The following is a 17,794-nucleotide window of genomic DNA, read 5'->3' as shown; positions in this document are numbered from 1 at the left end:
TGTCATCCATTTTTCCATAGGAATGCATTAATGTCCGTTTTTCATCCATCAATGCATGGATGAAAAACAGACGAACGGTCCGTATGTGTTTTGAATATGATTGCCTGAATCCACTTTAAGTCCATGGGGGTCAAAGTATTGTCCTCTACATAAACCTAGAAAAACTAAGAATATGTGTCCAAAAAGGGTAGATTAATAACCTTTATGCAAAATAGTCGAGAAAGTTGAATTATTATGTCTTTGAATGTGATTATTAAGATTTTTATGTAATTTAGTACAGAACATCATATTGATGTGCACATTTTGTCTTTTGCCCTTTTCTGTTGCATTTAATTAGCTATATTATCATTAATGTATTAAAATTACCATTCGCCAAATTTGCAATGCATAATCATTTTCCTAATTAAATTATGCTACTTTTGGAACAGAGAATTGAGGCAAATTGGCCCTTCCTTCCATCTAAATAGGCTATTTTGTACGTTAGTCTTTATGACAGTTGGCAAAAAAAAACTTTGACGTACAGATTCTTGTGTATGATTATTAAATGTATTATATTTTTCATTAAAATAAAATGTCTCTTTACTGAACTGTTCATATTTAATACCCTGCAAACGTCATAATGAAAAAAAGAAAACATGAAAATGAGGGCATAAAGATAGCGATGATCTACTAATAATTAAATAGGCATAATCTAAATATTCTTTAATGGTATAGTGCATATAAGGATAGAATCTCATTATCTAAAATTAGCTTCTTTTGAAAGTGTAAAATGTCTTGCACATAATAATTGTTTAGGAGATTTTTTCTTATTCATATTTTTTTACATCATAATGAATCCATTAAACTAGTTATTTTTTCAGGTCTTTTTTTAGATGCACACATTAACAATAAATATATTTCAATAAGAAAAAGTAAATATTCAGTTAAAGGAGAATTCCAGTGTTTAGCAAATTATTTTAAGATAATGCAACGCTACCAAACCTCCTACTTTGTAACCTATAGCCTCTATCTAATAGTTTTTGTTTTTAATGAAAGTTAACTAAAAGCCCCAATTACTTGCCAGGATTAGGTGACATGTTGAGTCCCAATTTATCTTTCTTCTGGTCTGTGAGGTGTGGGAAGGTCCTTCTTGTAGACCAATGGTGTCTTTTCCTGGGCCACATTTGAAGAAGAGGAATTGTCTTGGGCCTCACATAAAATACACTAACAATGAGAATAGCCGATGAGCAGGAAAAATTTTGGGTAGATTGCAAGTCAACGATTATTGACATAGGTAATGTAAAACTAGTGCAATATTTGTTTTTGATAAATGCATCAATATCTGGTTGTAAAACTAGTGCAATATTTGTTTTTGATAAATGCATCAATATCTGGTTGGATAGATGTAGTAGTAATTCTCAAGGTGATCATCAGATATTTTGGTTCTAATTTTGCCCTTTGTGTGCTTCATCCATTGAAAACAGTTACTCACAAATATAGGTCTCCAAAAGGGTCAGACTAATGTTGGACCAGAAGGCCTGGCTCGCAGTCTCCACTCTAATGCCCCGTACACACGGTCCGATTTTCCGATGGAAAATGTCTGATCGGAGCGTGTTGTCGGACATTCCGACCGTGTGTGGGCTCCATCGGACATTTTCCATCGGATTTTCCGACACACAAATTTTGAGAGCAGGCTATAAAATTTTCCGACAACAAAATCCGATCGCGTCAATTCCGACCGTGTGTGGCCTGTTCCGACGCACAAAGTGCCACACATGCTCAGAAGAAATTCCGAGACGGAACAGCTCGGTCTGGTAAACTTAGCGTTCGCAATGGATACAGCACTTTCGTCATGCTGCAATGTTAAAAATGGTTTAATACAGCACACTCTCTTCTTCTTTATAATGTGAGAAGAATGAAGTAGTTTTGCTGCTCATATTCACACAGACTTCTCACAAACTTCTTTCTTTACTATTTATCGGGATTCCCTCAATATATTTTGATTTGTCACATCTGACAACATTTTTTTTGTGTTGGATTTTTTTTTTTGGTTTTAAGGCAGATTATTTTTTTTTTGGTTTGTCTTTTTTTCAAGGCTGATCTTTGTTTTATTGTATTTTTATTTTTACTCCAGAATATTTTTGTGTGTGTTTTATGTGTCAAGTTACCACAACACCATTGATATGTTGTTCTATTTAATCTGTAGGAGATTGTTTGGTGTTGTTGTCTCTTGTTAATTTCACATTGTACTTTCGAAATGTACCTGAATTCTCACCAACAAACTGTCCTTTTTGGATGAAAACACACATAGGAGAGTATAATTTTCCCCAAAATTTCATTTATTAAGGGCTCACAACTAAACAAAGAGGGAGACAATGGAGAAACAGCAGAAATGGGTGAAGCCTTGGACCCCCAGGGCACACATCAACTATTTTCCAGCAAAATTGGTGGCCTGAGGAGTCCTTATCTAAGGGAGTGCAGTCTGGTCCAGAAGTCCCAGAGATCCGGAAAGCAGCAGATGACATCTGTGTCCCCAGGCTGTGGTCATACAAGAGACTGCAGCTTTTGTCAGACCAGACTGAACCCAGGGCCATCACTCTCTGGTCTTCCTTCCACGCTTCCTTCCACGCTGTGGCTCTGGTGGTGGAGTTGTGGCAGCAGGAGGAGGAGGAGGATGGTCCAACTCAATCACGTCGGTCTTGGGTGTGATTTCACCATTCACCCCCTTAGTTAGGACTTTATAAATAAGTTGCTCACACATGAGGCGTTGATCCTCCTGCAGTTTTGTGGCAGCCATGCAGGCAAAGGCCTCTTCAGGAGTGGGTAAGGCTCTGAGGGACGCAGAAGCCTCCTGAATAAGCCTGAGTGCAGAATCCTGAACGTGACTCCCCTTCCTGGGTCTTTTGTATGGAAGGCGGAGGGGAGGAACCTGCGATTCGGTCAGGCTGCGACTGGTCCCAGGCTTCTCCTGGCTGACACTTAGCCCCGCCTCCTCCTGGCTGCCACTAACCCCCGCCTCCTCCTGGCTGCCACATTCCACAGCCTCCTCCTGGCTGAGGTCTTCCTGTGTATGAAAAAGGGACATAGTTTTAGTTTTTTAGTCATCATTCACACACAATTTTCACCTCCTGACTGTTGCAAATTGAATGTTAACAAATATAACAGACTATCATTCTGAGCCCAGCATTTTTCATTCTTGTCCCAATTTTGGGTGCCCACTACTGTCTATTGATATGTAAAACACTTTTTTCAATCAGCAATTAGTGATCAATAATAACATCTAGTAAAGATCATTTCTTTATTGACAAGAAATCTGTAGAAGAATGCTATACCTGACTCCAGCTGGGCTCCTCCACTTCTTCCTGGCTGGAAGGCCCAGGTTGGACATCGGAAGCCTCAGCTGGGGTGGAAGGAAGAGTGGAAGGAAGAGTGGAGAGGGATTCCCTGACTTCAGTGTGGTCTGACAGAAATCGCAGTCTCTCATAGTACCACAGCCTGGGGACATAAATGTCATTTGCTGCAGCTCCGGATCTCTGGGAATCCGTGACCTTCTTGCGCTCCCTAAGATAAGTGCTCCTCAGGCCACCAATTTTGGCTTTTAAATAGGGGATGGTTGCTGTGGGGACCACCGGCTTCACCAACTCCAGCAGTTTCTCCAGCGCTGCCTGCCTCTTTTGTTTATTATTATAATGGGGATGTCTCACCTTCCACAGACAGGGCAGCTCCCTGTATTTGTTTATGAACAGGGGGAGGAAGTTGTGGTCATTGAAGCCATCCATTTTCTCTGCAAGACACAACACAAGATAAACCCTAAGGTCAGGCCAAACTCTCCTAATCTTGTTACAATATAGGCTTCAATTTCGAAGCTGTATAGGCCCAAGTTTAGAGCTTACCTTCGTTATCACGATCGGCGCCTCCGATGCTCCTTCCTCCGCTCACAGATCGTACGTAATACGCACGCATGTTACACTTTATACACACTGCGCATGCGTGTAACTCCACCCGCCCCTGATGTTCTTTCTAGTCTATTCCCTGCCCATTTTCGTTCTGCGCAGTGGGGGAAGAGCACATGGCGGATACACAGCAGGTGCGTGCTAATTACAGGAACGAGGAGGAGGAGGAGGAAAGCCCAGATCCGGAGACGTCCCGATCCAGAAGGAGATTTAAGGCCTCGAATATGTCCTTTGGGGAGATGGGGACCCGCAAAGAACTCCAGGTAGCGTAACCGGACATCACGGGCACTCAGGGAGGGCAAGCCAGGACGGCCACTTTCAAGCGCCGTCAGTGTGATTTGATGTATCATTCCGACCTCAGGCCTAATTGAGCCAGCATAGTTGGCCAAATGTTTCCTTAAAAAGTTATGGAGAACACAGCACGCAAGTATAATATGGTTCAGTTTATACTCCGCCATATGGATGGGTGTCATAAATAGGCGGAACCGGCTGGCCAGGATTCCAAATGTGTTCTCCACCACTCTTCGGGCTCTGGCCAGCCGGTAATTAAAAACCCTCTGTTTCCAGGGTGAGGGTTCTCATTGGGAATGGCCGCATCAGGTGGTCCCCCAGCGCAAACGCTTCATCAGCAACGAACACAAATGGGAGTCCTTCCACATTGTCCTCTGGAGCTGGCAAGTCCAAGCTGTCATTCTGGAGACGCCTGTAGAACTCCGTCTGGGTGATGACTCCGCCATCGGACATCCGGCCATTCTTCCCCACGTCCACATACAAGAAGTCGTAATTAGCCGACACCACCGCCAACATCACTATACTATTGAACCCCTTGTAATTATAATAGTACGACCCCGAGTTGGGTGGTGGGACGATGTGGACGTGTTTCCCATCAATTGCCCCTCCACAGTTAGGAAAGTCCCACCGCTGGGCAAAGTGGGAGGCCACAGTCTGCCATTCCTGTGGCGTGGAAAGAAACTGTTGAGGAAAACAAAAAAACTTAGTATTTTTGCACATAAACATGGAAAGCAGATTAGACACAAACATTCTTGGCCAACATCCAGATAACAACAGATTTACAACACCAAAGTATAAGGTACACCTATCATATTCCCCATGGGCCATTTCTAACATTATGGGGGGGGGGAATCTTGGACAGGTAACCCTCTTCACTTCATTGAGAGATGAATGCCTAAATACAGGATATTACTTGGAACAGCCCCTCCTTAGTTACATTATTGGCAGCTCACTGGACAGGTAAGAAGTGTCAGAATACAAAGATATAAATACACACTGTACACATTTGAGCACATTTGGACATTCTGCTATTACCTATCAAGATAATAATAGGATACAAAAACTTTAAACAGTACCATTTGAAAGTATACAGGCAGGCCCTTGCACTACATGCTTTGGGGAATTCATCCATACATCTGACCACAAAAGAGGTGGGTATAGTGTGTATGTGCTTAGCAAAGTCAGCAGATAGATGATTGAGGATAGATAGAGAATTGGTATCAGCTGACTTAGCAGTTGGGGGGAGGGAAGGTTAATAAAAATGATTTGGGGACACTACAAAAAAAAGCCTCTGGCACTCTGCCTGAATTTAAAGCACAAATCACATTTCTAAACATTTTAGGGGTTGTTTGGGGTAAAGCACTACTACTACTACTATGGAGCTGATAAAATACATTGTTAAGTGGCTACATGAGGTGAATATAGGGCCAGGAGAGCATGCTTGGGAGGTAAGTGAAGGCAACTATGTATGAAGGACAAAAAAAATAATGACATAAAAATCCAGCATGCATGAGAACAAAGGGGACATTCACAGCATATTACAATCATGGTAATTAGGGAATGAGGAAAGAAATACAATATATTAGCAAACATTAAATACAATAAAATGTGATATTAAAGGATAAAAATCTTACCTTCATATACTCCTTCTGCAGGACCTGGATGATGGCAGAACAGGTCTCTGGGATAATGATTCCCAGAGCCTGGGGGGAGATGCCTGTCGAGAACTTCAAGTCCTGCAGGCTTCTCCCTGTCGCCAAGTACCGCAGGGTAGCGACGAGCCTCTGCTCCAGAGTGATGGCTTGCCTCATGCAGGTATCCTGCCTGCTGATATAGGGGGTCAGCGAAGCCAACAAACGGTGAAATACGGGGTCCGTCATCCTGAGAAAGTTCCTGAAATCATCAGGATTATTCTCACGGATCTCACGGAGCAAAGGCATATGAGAGAACTGGTCACGCTGAAGCAACCAATTGTTGGTCCATGAACTCCTCCCCACCCTGTTCATGGACTGGACTTGTGTCAAGGTCAGGACCCCAACACCAAGCCCCCGCACAGCACGAACTCTACGAGGAGTACGTATAAGCAACATGGCTAGAAAACGGTCGGCTGCTCAGAACGAAGTAACAGAACACACTGAAGAACAGCAAGGCCTGTGAAGAGCGACCTGAAAAACAGTAACGAACGAACAAGAACACAATGAAAAGTCACGCGTAGCTTGCTTGCACGCACTGAAGAGCAGATACAAACCCACAAGCACAAACTGAACCGCAGAAAACTATCTGAAAGCCACGAGTCTGAAAAAGCGCGAATCGTCTCTCACCAAACTTTTACTAACACGAGATTAGCAAAAGGAGCCCAAAGGGTGCCACGCTTGGTTCTGAACTGGCCTTTTCTAGTCTCGTCGTACGTGGTGTACGTGACCGCGTTGTTGGCGATCGGAAATTCCGACAACTTTGTGCGACCGTGTGTACGCAAAACAAGTTTGAGCCCACATCCGTCGGAAAAAATCCTAGGATTTTGTTGTCGGAATGTCCGATCAATGTCCGTCCGTGTGTACGGGGCATAATTCATTTTAAAGGTGTTCTATGGGGTTGAGGTGAGGATTCTGTGCAGGCCAGTCAAGTTCCTCCACCCCAAACTTGCTCATCCATGTCTTTATGGACCTTGCTTTGTGCACTGGTCCAAATCATTTGGTGGAGAGGGATTATGGTGTGGGGTTGTTTTTCAGGGGTTGGGCTTGGCCCCTTAGTTCCACCTGCGCAACAGTGCACAAAGCAAGGGCCATAAAGACATGGATGAGCGAGTTTGGGGTGGAGGAACTTGACTGGCCTGCATAGAATCCTGACCTCAAGCTGATAGAACACCTTTGGGATGAATTCGAGTGGAGACTGCGAGCCAGGCCTTCTTGTCCAACATCAGTGCCTGACCTCACAAGTGCGCTTCTGGAAGAATGGTGAAACATTCCCATAGACACACTCCTAAGCCTTGTGGGCAGCCTTCACCAGAAGAGTTGAGGCTGTTATAGCTGCAAAGGGTGGGCCAACGCAATATTGAACCTTACGGACTAAGATTGGGATGCCATTAAAGTTCATGTGTGTGTAAAGGCAGGTGTCCCAATACTTTTGGTAATATAGTGTAGCTCTACCACACAGCACAGTCTTGTCTAGCAAAGCAGGAAAGTGTTCTCCGTTGCAGTTTACTAATACTCAGACACTTTTGCATAGCGAGAACAAACATTCCCTCTTGCGATTTTGTTTGAGTGTTTTGCATGTTGCATAGGGCCAGCCCATTCACTTGAATAGGCTGCCCTTATGTGCATTTGTCGCCTGAAAAGAAGCTCATGCTCTTTCTCATGCGACACGCTTCACGCAATTTTTAGGCGTGGTTTGCCGTGCTTGCCGCACAATCATGGCATGGCCATTAGGCAATAAAGGCACCCAAACACGCATTGTGCGCCGTGCAGTGATCATGGTGTGATATGAAATTGTGGGCAGAATTGCAACTCTGCCCACTATTCCAAATTATGAAGTGTGAATGGAGCCTTATGAATGGCACAGGTGGTCTGTGCAGCCGTGTGCAGCCAGTCTGTCTGCATTCAGAACCATTTGTGGGTCCTGCACAGGGATGTGCTTGAAGATGAGTAAAGATCCATGCATCCATTAGCCTCACATTGATTTTAACAGACTGGCTGCATGGATCACCTGTGCCTCTCAGGCAGATAAACATGGTGCTCTACATGGGTGTACTGATCAGTGCTCTGTATGATTGAGCCCTTAGAGGTGTTCTCCCTGCCTCCATCCTGTGGCTAGCCATGGAAAGAAAAAGCAGCAGATTGGTGAGATTTTCTCTGTGTCATTTTACTCTCTCATCCTATCTACTGGCTTCTTTCACTGCAGCAGTGATTGGCTGCTTCTGCCTTTCCCAGACTGAGCTCTGCTGTAAAAGTACTGCAGGTGGCTTATACTAAGTCGAATATAGGTGCTCAAACTACTTGTATTTATGAAAAATTAATCAAACTGCATTCATTTGTGTCTGTAATATCTGCTTGGAGCTCAGCTCTAAGGGTACACTTCAAATATAATTTTTTAGCTTAAACCTTACCTGTCTTAAAATGTCCCCTCTCCCTCCTAACAATTACACTGACTAACCTGTGTAAAAGAGATGCATATACTTATTTTCAATGAGTACTGTGACCCACTATACTCGGGGGGGGGAACATCACCCTTTCACAACTGTCATCGGGAGTGAGGAAGCCAAGAGGGACTGAGGAAGCCAGGAAACCAGGAAGCCGGTGCCATCTCCATCTTCAGGTTGGCTATACAGTGGTCCAGACACTCTGAGTTGCAGCTGATCCACCCACTCATCCTGACTGTCAGACTTGGCTTGATGCAGCGGGTGTGTACTCCCTTTGACCACATCTGTTTACTGTTTTCACCCTTGTGAGTGTATTACTATTGCTTTTAATAAAGTGAATGAAGTCTTACTACACTATGGAGTTTTATTCGGTCTCTTCCACCTGCCCTGTTTATACTTATTTTCAGCCTGCCCTAGTCACATGATATGGCTCCCCTGTGTCAGCCAGTGGACGCTGAAGGGGAGAGGAGGGATCACTGAGACATGGGAGCCTATGGGTAACGTCACTGTACCTGAAATTCCCAGCCATTGTCAAGCATTCTCTCCTCTTCTCTGCAGCTGCTGCTGGCTGACACAGGGAGATCACGTGAGCAGACCAGAGTGGATCAAAAATAGTGTATGCATAATTTTTATACAGGTTAGTTAGCATAGGTGTTAGAAGGTGAAAGGGGACATTTTTTAAGAGTAGTTGGGAGTAGTTAGGATGGAATTCTACATTAAAGTGTTACTAAACCCACAACAGTAAAATCAGTCTGTATATGCAGTAAAGCATGCTTGTTATACTCACTGTGGAACCTAAGGGGTTAATCCTCTGCATTGTGTAAAAGGGCTGTTTGATCCTGTATGCACAGATTCTCCCCTCCTTCCACTGTTGCTAGTGATCTAACGCATGAATCAAAGTGATATAGTTTATTCATAAACAAAATAGATGACTATGAATTCATACAAACTAGGTTAAAAGATATTATTTAAAAATAAGTTATGCCAATAGTTATGCCCATAGTTATGCCATGGGCATAGGTAGGCTAACGCATTTCGAGGTGTTCCCTCTTCATCAGAGCCTTGGAAAGTAAAAGAAAGTCTGTAGGATGTGGTAGATATACATGAATATGATCAGCACAGGGACAATCAGCACTGTCCAGACAGAGAGTTAGGGGTCTTGCAGTCTCATAGGACATTGAGAAAACTCCTCTTACAAGCTTTAACCAGTGCCTGGCTGGACACTGATAGAAGTCACAAGACTGCTATATACTGTTGACGAGAAACGGTATTTAGCAGTTTATATTTACTAAAATAAGGAGGGAGCAAAAGGGAAGCGCCACCTAGGTGTAGAGGTTAAAAATAATTTATTCCACATAGATTAAAAATCACTTACAGGATATAAGCAGGTAACAGGCTCAACAAAGCAGAGAGAGAAGGCTGCTCCAGTTCGTTCTACAGGTATCATACCCTCCACGGGGTTTGTGGGGATCAAGTGTATGTCCTCTGTTTGTCCTGTGGCCACCAGGAATCAAACCAGTGTGGAACGCAGGCGGAAATTATGTCACCGGATGGACGAGACAGCCGGGCAGATAGACAGGCTATGCGCTCAGAGCTCCAGCTCCTTTTACAGGGCTGATCCCCACAAACTCCACAGACGGCGTGATACCCGTAGAACGGACCGGAGCAACCTTTTCTCCCCTCTCTGCTTTGTTGAGCCTGTTACCTGCATACATCCTGTAAGTGATTTTTAATCCTAGTTGTATAAATGATTTTTAATCTCTACACTTAGGTGGTGCTTCCCTTCCTCTCTCTCCTGGTCTTTGTTACAGAGCTGGCTTTACTCTGAGGATAGCTGCTTCCTTTACCTGCATGGACTGATGTACAGATTAAATTTGAACTACTGACTATCCTTGCTGCTAATTATGGAACTATATTTACTATGTTGATTCAGCATCTAACTTTGCGCCAGAAAAACTGTCTTTCTTATTTACTAAAATGATTGCATTTCCATGTTCTGTGTACACTGGGTATATGTGAGGGTTTACATCCACTTTCATAGTTGCCAACATTGCAAAAAAATTCATAGGGACACTTTTTTTGTCTGTAGACGGAGTCTTGCTATAATTAGGATTAGGGGCTGGGCATTCATTTGAAGGTGGGATGCAGTGAGGAAAGAAAAATGCAGCGTGCGAAGCGTGATTTAAATGGAAAATTGGGCGTGGCTCAAATGGGGTGTGGTTAGAGTCTAAAATGAATGCAGGATGGAGGGAGAAAGAAAGAAATAGGGAGGGAAGGAGAGAGAAGGAAGGAAATAAAGAGGGATAGAGGGACAGCAGGCCCAGATCCTACACCACAATAGCAACATATGTATTCCATAAAGTTTAATGATTAGCAGATAAAGATACTCCAAACACTTGGTATTAGCGCTTCAATTATCCCAGCACCATGGTTGTTATGGTGTCAGCATGATTGAAGTGCATTATTTCTATTAATACATTGTAATATAAAATGAAATAGTTCAACTCACCATAATGCAGAATCAGTGGGAGCCCTGAGCATGTCACTTGCCACGTTGCCTGTCACCAGATGCCATCAGGTGTCCCCAGCAGAGTCCCTCCTTACACCAGGCATTTCCAGGAGAGTCCCTCCTTAGATCAGGTTTCTTCAGCGGAGTCCCTCCTTAGATCAGGTGCCCCCAGTGAAGTCCCTCCTTAGATCAGGTGCCCCCAGCCAGCGGAGTCCCTCCTTAGATCAGGTGCCCCCAGCCAGTGAAGTTCCTCCTTAGATCAGATGCCCCGGGCCAGCGGAGTCCCTCCTTAGATCAGGTGCTGTCAACCAGCGGAGTCCCTTCTTAGATCAGGTGCCCCCAGCCAGCAAAGTCCCTCCTTAGATCAGGTGCCCCAAGACAGCGGAGTCCCTCCTTAGATAAGGTGTCCCCTCTTCACCCAAGTGTGGGCTGCTGGTAATTTGGTCTCTGTGCCATTTACAGGAGACCAGCTTGTGGAGCCGAAGGGAAGAAGAGCCTGGGTTCCGCCTCTTCTTTCTTCCTCAGGACAGCTGTTCTTCAATAAAATAGTGGCTGGCGGAGACATTTTACAAGCGGCGGTCGCGGACCTCTGGCAGCGATGGAAAAAGCGGGAAACTGGCGATTTCCCAGGAAACGGTAAGGCCGGGACAAAGGTCTAAATCCAGGGAATGTCCAGGGAATTTGGGACAGTTGGCAAGTATGTCAAATTCTAAAATTATGTTTGGGAAACATTGTACTTGCTCAGAGGTTTCAGTCTGTGATCCAGGCATTGCTGTAGCGCTCCAGTCCACCCACATTCCCTTTTTTCAGTAAGCTGGTGTGACTTGGGAAATCCTTTCACTTATGTGTTTGCCTGCTGCCTCTCACATACAGAAAACCTAATGGATCTAAATGCCATATTATTTACATTACATTTATAACTTTCAGCAAGAAAAAAATATCAATATATTTTGTTTTTCCATCTGAAGGATGATTACAATGTTTTGTCATAGCCCACAGGCAAAAAAAATTGTTTTCTCTCTTACTCACAAAGACAAGGCTATACTAGTCTGTTCTTTTTGTTTGTCAATGACATCGATCTCTATGCGGGACTGAGCAACTTGACAAATTTCCAATTTGACAGATTCTGCCAGCTAGAGCTTGAGCTGCACAGACAGTCTGATTCCCCATTTACCTTTTATTGTGCTGGGAAGAAAAGCCTTCCAAATTGCTTTTTCTCTTCAACTGCACAGCAGGGGAAAACAAACGAATATTCAAAGTTGGTAAGACTCCATTTAAAAAAGACAGAAGCCTGCTGTGATAGAGGTGTAAAATATATAGGATAAATAAATCTACGTACCTTAACATCCAATGAAAGAGTTTACTTTGCATCCGCAGAACAAATTTGATTTTGTAATTTACAGAGGTTGAAGGACACATTAAAATATTAGTAGACAGCCTTTATGGTTAGCTAGTAGGGATGAGCTGAACACCCCCCGGTTCGGTTCACAGCAGAACATGCGAACAGGCAAAAAATGTGTTTGAACACGCGAAAGTCTATGGCACGCGAACATCAAAAATCAAAAGTGGTAATTTTAAAGGCTTATATGCAAGTTTTTGTCATAAAAAGTGTTTGGGGACCCGGGTCCTGCCCCAGGGCACATGTATCAATGGAAAAAAAAGTTTTAAAAATGGCTGTTTTTTCGGGAGCAGTGATTTTAATAATGCTTAAAGTGAAACAATAAAAGTTAAATATTCCTTTACATTTTGTACCTGGGGGGTGTCTATAGTATGCCTGTAAAGTGGCACATATTTCCTGTGTTTACAACAGTCAGCCTCCCGCCCGCAGACCCCCACAACCACCGGGCAAGAGTTGTGGGGATGAGGCCCTTGTCCCCATCAACATGGGGACACGGTGCTTTGGCTACCCCAAAGCACCCTCCCCATGTTGAGGGCATGTGGCCTGGTATAGTTCGGGGGGGGGTGCTCTCTCATCCTCCCCTCTTTTCCTGCGGCCTGCCAGGTTGCATGCTCTGATAAGGGTCTGGTATGGATTTTTGGGGGGAACCCCATGCCATTTTTTTTTTACATTTTGACACGAGGTTCACCCTAAAAATCCACACCAGACCCTTCAGGTCTGGTATAGATTTTGAGGGAGACCCCCACGTAATTTTTTTTTTTAATTTTGTCGCGTGGTTCCCCTTAATATCCATACCAGACCTGAAGGGCCTGGCATGGCATTTGGGGGGACCCCCATGCAATTTTTTTTTAAATTTTGGTTCGGGGTTCCTCTTAATATTCATACCAGACCCAAAGGGCCTGGTAATGGACTGTGGGAGAATCCCATACCGGTTTTTTCAATGACTTATATGTGTATTGCTGGGACCTACAATTCATTATATACTTTTAAATGACTTTTTTTCCTTTGGAAATGTCATTTTGTGCAGGGACTGTTGTAAACACGGGAAACATGCGCCACTTTACAGGCATACTATAGACACTCCCCAGGTACGAAATTTAAAGGGATATTTCACTTTTATTGTTTCACTGTAAGCATTTTTAAAATCACTGCTCCCAAAAAAACGGCCATTTCTAAAACTTTTTTTTGCATTGATACATTCCCCCTGGGGCAGGACTCAGGTCCCCAAACACTTTTTATGACAATACCATGCATATAAGCCTTTAAAATTAGCACTTTTGATTTCTCCCATAGACTTTTAAAGGGTGTTCCGTGGCTTTCGAATTTGCTGCGAACACCCCAAATTGTTCGCAAACATAAGGCTCATCCCTATTGGCTAGGGATGAGCTTTCTGTTCGGGTCGAACATGAGTTCGACTCGAACATTGGCTGTTCGCCTGTTCGTCAAAAATCAAACATTATGGGTCGTTCGCACCAAATTAGCGTGTAACGGCCCATAATGCACTGTGGGGGTGCAGTGCATTGCTGTATGATGATTAGCCAAAGCATCCACCATAACCTAATTAATTCAATAAATTTCACGCAATATTAGTAAAAAATAAATAAATGAATCAACCTGTGTATAATTGTGAAAAAACAAGCAAAATATATGACAATTAGGATAGTGGTTACTCAGGATATTGCTGTAAGGATCAAATGTCTCTGTATTGCAGCATATAGCTATAGCCACTATTTACTAATTAAAGTGATAAATATTAAATCTAAAAATATCGTGAACAAAGACAAAACTTCCTACAATGGAGATATATGTAGATCTAGAATTACCGTGAATAAAAAACAAAACTTCCTGCAGCCATTAATAATTAATATTAGGTGATGTGTGCAAACTCTGCTATAAATATTTAGTATAAAACATCAACCATGAATACCAAAAATTGTGTGCAAAGAAAGTCCACTTGGGTGCTCAATTAAAGTGCAAATAATAGTATGGGAAGTTCTTAGAGGAGATCGATGGGTAGCAGCATAGAAACAGTCTGTACACAATTCTTCTATTCAATTCTGACTTATAGAGTAATATGGATATATATCCCTGCTGGTGGTGTCTCCAACTGTGGTCTCACAGAACCCTCACCTTCAATTTGTAGAAAACTGGCATTTAGTGATACAAGATTTCTGCTGTAGCAGTTGTCACTGGGATCCTCGCTCTCTTTGTTACTATTCCTCCATCGTTCCTTCTCTGTAATGCCGATCTAATTCTCTCAGCAGTGGAGGAGATAAAACAAATAGGGCAGGGGGAGAAGAGAAAAGAAGGCTCCACTAGCGTAATAAAGTTTTAAAATCGGAAGGGGGGTATTTATTTTAGGTAATGCTCTTACATTTAATCATTTAAAAACAGGCAGAGTAATGTAAAAAAGCGCCCTCTCACTTGTGCTTCAACTTGTGTGTACCGCTCCAGCCAATCCCTACGCGTTACGACACCGTCACGTGTCTTCATCTGGGACCCCATCTAGCTAATAGTGGCTATACCTATATGCTGCAATACAGAGACATTTGATCCTTACAGCAATATCCTGAGTAACCACTATCCTAATTGTCATATATTTTGCTTGTTTTTTCACAATTATACACAGGTTGATTCATTTATTTATTTTTTACTAATATTGCGCGAAATTTATTTAATTAATTACTTCACTGAGTGTTGGTGTGAACACCCTCATTTTGCTGCAATATTGTCACTTTATTTGCCTTATGATTTTATTCACTTTTAATAGTTTAGTTACTATTGGTATATTTATCATCGGACGAGCGCGAAGGACACCTTTTTGTTCAATCCACCATGACCTGCATGCTTTGGCCAATCACAGCGCCCTCAGCTAAGAGAGCCATAATTGGCCAAAGGCAGAGTACCTTTGGCCAATTATGGCTCAGGAGGACTAAGTCCACGCCCCACACTATATGAGGCTACCTGCACATCGGCCCCGTGTAGTGTGTTGTTGGCGTGGATGGAGAGAGAGTGTTGTGACGGAACAAACATGGACTGTTTTATTTTCACACATGGACACAACAGATAAAATAACTCAGAGACTCTTCCCCCCCACCCTTGTAAAAGAGGGTGGGTTAAACTGTCCAAAGACAATGGACACACAGGTCTGGTGTGTTCAAACTTCTCCTCAGTAAACAGTCTTAGCAGGGGGTTGCTGGAGGAATCCCCCCTCCCCCCATAGAGATACACATTTCAAATGATCACAGTAAAGAATCCACAACAGAATGAGACAACATACAATATATACATATATACAAGATTGAGTCTGATTAGTACAAATCAGACTGGATTTCTCATTCACCTCGCAAAGAGTATGTTCCCTTGAAAATCCAGGGCTCATAATCAAAAGGCAAGAGGCCTGCATTCAGTCCTCTCCAAAAGCCTCTGTCCCGGCTAGGTCTGTCACAAGTGTCATTTAGATTGAGCAGGCAGGCAGGTTATTCAGTTAGCTGCAGTGTATTTTATATATATATATATATATATATATATATATATATATATATATATATATATATATATATATATATATATATACAGACAGTCTCGTATATATATATATATATATAGATATATATAGATATATATATATCTATATATATATATATAAATATACAGTTGCTACTACTTTTCTGGTGGTGTACACAGTACACCCATAGTTGTTATTACACTTCTGTTGGTGTACACAGTACCGTGCACCCATAGTGCACTTCCTACTACTTTTCTGGTGGTGTACACAATACAGTACACCCATAGTTATTATTACACTTCTGTTGGTGTACACGGTACCTTGCACCCCTAGTGCACTTGCTACTACTTTTCTGGTGGTGTACACAGTACACAATACATACCGTACACCCATAGTTCTTATTACACTTCTGTTGATGTACACAGTACCGTGAACCCCTAGTGAAGTTGCTACTAATTATCTGGTGGTGTACACAGTTCACAATACATACAGCGCACCCATAGTTGTTATTACACTTCTGTTGGTGTACACAGTAACGTGCACCCATAGTGCAGTTGCTACTACTTTTCTGGTGGTGTACACAGTACATAATACATATAGTACACCCATAGTTGTTATTAAACTTCTGTTGGTGTACACAGTACTGTGCATCCCTAGTGCAGTTGCTACTACTTTTCGGGTGGTGTACACAGTACACAATATATACAGTGCACCCATAGTTGTTATTAAACTTCTGTTGGTGTACACAGTACTGTGCACCCCTAGTGCAGTTGCTACTACTTTCTTGGTAGTGTACACAATACATACAGTACACCCATAGTTGTTATTACACTTCTGTTGGTGTACACAGTACACAATACGGACCGTACACCCATAGTTGTTATTACACTTCTGTTGGTGTACACAGTACCGTGAACCCCTAGTGAAGTTGCTACTAATTTTCTGGTGGTGTACACAGTACACAATACATACAGCGCACCCATAGTTGTTATTACACTTCTGTTGGTGTACACAGTAACGTGCACCCCTAGTGCAGTTGCTACTACTTTCCTGGTGGTGTACACAGTACACAATACATACAGTGCACTCATAGTTGTTATTACACTTCTGTTGGTGTACACAGTACCGTGCACCCCTAGTGCAGTTGCTACTACTTTTCTGGTGGTGTACACAGTACACAATACATACAGTACACCCATAGTTGTTATTACACTTCTGTTGGTGTACACAGTACCATGCACCCGTAGTGCAGTTGCTAGTGCTACTACTTTTCTGGTAGTGTACACAGTACACAATACATACAGTGCACCCATAGTTGTTATTAAACTTCTATTGGTGTACACAGTACTGTGCACCCCTAGTGCAGTTGCCACTACTTTTCTAGTGGTGTACACAATACATACAGTGCACCCATAGTTGTTATTACACTTCTGTTGGTGTACACAGTACCGTGCACCCCTAGTGCAGTTGCTGCTACTTTTCTGGTGGTGTACACAGTACACAATACATACAGTGCACCCATAGTTTTTATTACACTTCTGTTGGTGTACACAGTACCGTGCATCCCTAGTGCAGTTGCTACTACTTTTCTGGTGGTGTAAACAGTACACAATACATACAGTACACCCATAGTTGTTATTACACTTCTGTTGGTGTACACAGTACCGTGCACCCGTAGTGCAGTTGCTAGTGCTACTACTTTTCTGGTGGTGTACACAGTACACAATACATACAGTGCACTTATAGTTGTTATTACACTTCTGTTGGTGTACACAGTACCGTGCACCCCTAGTGCAGTTGCAACTACTTTTCTGGTGGTGTACACAATACATACAGTGCACCCATAGTTGTTATTACACTTCTGTTGGTGTACACAGTACCATGCACCCCTAGTCCAGTTGCTACTACTTTTCTGTTGGTGTACACAGTACACAATACATACAGTGCACCCATAGTTTTTATTACACTTCTGTTGGTGTACACGGTACCGTGCACCCCTAGTGCAGTTGCTACTACTTTT

Source organism: Aquarana catesbeiana, linkage group LG04, assembly GCF_042186555.1.
Source record: "Aquarana catesbeiana isolate 2022-GZ linkage group LG04, ASM4218655v1, whole genome shotgun sequence".
NCBI lineage: Eukaryota > Metazoa > Chordata > Amphibia > Anura > Ranidae > Aquarana > Aquarana catesbeiana.
The sequence above is the reverse complement of the archived record's forward strand: the minus strand, read 5'-3'. Positions refer to the sequence as shown.